Source organism: Olea europaea, chromosome 8 (assembly GCF_002742605.1).
Source record: "Olea europaea var. sylvestris chromosome 8, O_europaea_v1, whole genome shotgun sequence".
In the NCBI taxonomy this organism is placed as follows: Eukaryota; Viridiplantae; Streptophyta; class Magnoliopsida; order Lamiales; family Oleaceae; genus Olea; species Olea europaea.
The window spans coordinates 17,281,675-17,283,307 of NC_036244.1; positions in this window are offsets into that span (position 1 = coordinate 17,281,675).

The window sequence follows — 1,633 nt, forward strand, 5'->3', positions numbered from 1 at the left end:
CACTAATATTAAATAGAAAAATCACATGATCAAGAAACTTTTTGCTGCAAATTTGAGGGCCCAAGGAAACGTGGGTTTTAAGATAAAATGAACTTTGAAAATATTTCAAAACGATGGTAGATTAAAGGAAATTTTTTAATTTCTTGTCGAGGGGAAAGAGTTAAAAAATGTCACCGTGCACTTGGAGTTGGAGTAAATTAGTGTATCGATTGGACTATAAATAAAAGTAAAACGAATACTAAAAAAAAAAAAAGAAGAAGAAGAAGATAAAAAATTGGAGTCCAGTGCGGGCAAAGTGACCATTGCCCAATACCTACAAAAGAACTTAACACATATCAATATGTAGTAAAGTCGAACAAGATTTAAACTTTCCAACAAATAAAACTTTAGTCCCCATATCTGAGATATTTTTATCAGTATGAACGTTAAACAAATTAATTTCACCTGTAGAGATTTTTCCTCTAATAAAATGATACTTTACCTCAATATGTTTTGATCTTCCATGATAAATGAGGGTTTTTAGTAAAAGTGAACTTTAGCTGTCAGTAAAGATAGTAGAGTATCATACAGAAAGTTCAATTCATCTAAAATTTCCTTTAACCAATACATTTTTTTACGACCTCAGTAATGGCAAGATATTCAGCTTCAGTGCGGGATAATGTTACCATTGACCAAAGTTTTGACTTTCATGTTATGCAATTATCACCAAGTGTAAAAAAGTAAACTGTGGTAGATTTTCTATTATCTTTATCACCGACAAAATAGAATCCACATATCATTTTAAGGTTATTTTATCAGTTCTTTTTTCATACACAAGACCCAAATTTAAAGTACCAACAATGTATCTCAAAAACCATTTTAAACCTGTCCAATAGGGCTTAACAGAGTTGGACATAAATCTGCTTAAAAAATTTATTGCATAAGTCATGTCATGTCTAGTTGTAACTATGAAGAACATAATAGAACCTATAATATTAGCATAAGGTATGTTCCTCATCTCCAAAAATTCCTCCTCTTTCTTAGGAGAGTTTATTGGAATATTCTTGTGGGCTACTAACGGAACACTTACAGATTTTGATCCCTTCATACCAAACTTAGTTATGACTTTGTTCAGATAGGCCTCTTGGAAAACAATTAATCTATTTTTATGTCTATCTCTCCTTATAATCATTCCTAAAATCTTTTTAGCACTCCTAGATCTTTTATATCAAACTTAGATTTTAAAAGATTTTTCATTTTAGTGATTTCAAACTTGCTTGAACTTGTCAGAGCATATCATCCACATACAGTAAAAAGTAAACCTCACAGTCCCTCTTTGTTTTATTATAGTACAAGCAGTTATCATAGTCACTCCTTTTAAACCATATCTTAAGTACAAATGAATCAAATCTTTTATACCACTGTCTAGAACTTTGTTTAAGTTCATACAGAGATCTTTTTAATTTGCACACAAGATTAGCTTTACTCGTTACCTCAAAACCTTAAGGTTGACTCATGTAGATATTCTCTTCCAATTTCCCTATACGAACACAATCTTATCATCAAGTTGTTCTAGTTTCCAATTGAACTGAGCAACCAATGCAAGAATTAGTCTAATAGTCTTATATTTGATCACATGAGAGAATATCTCATT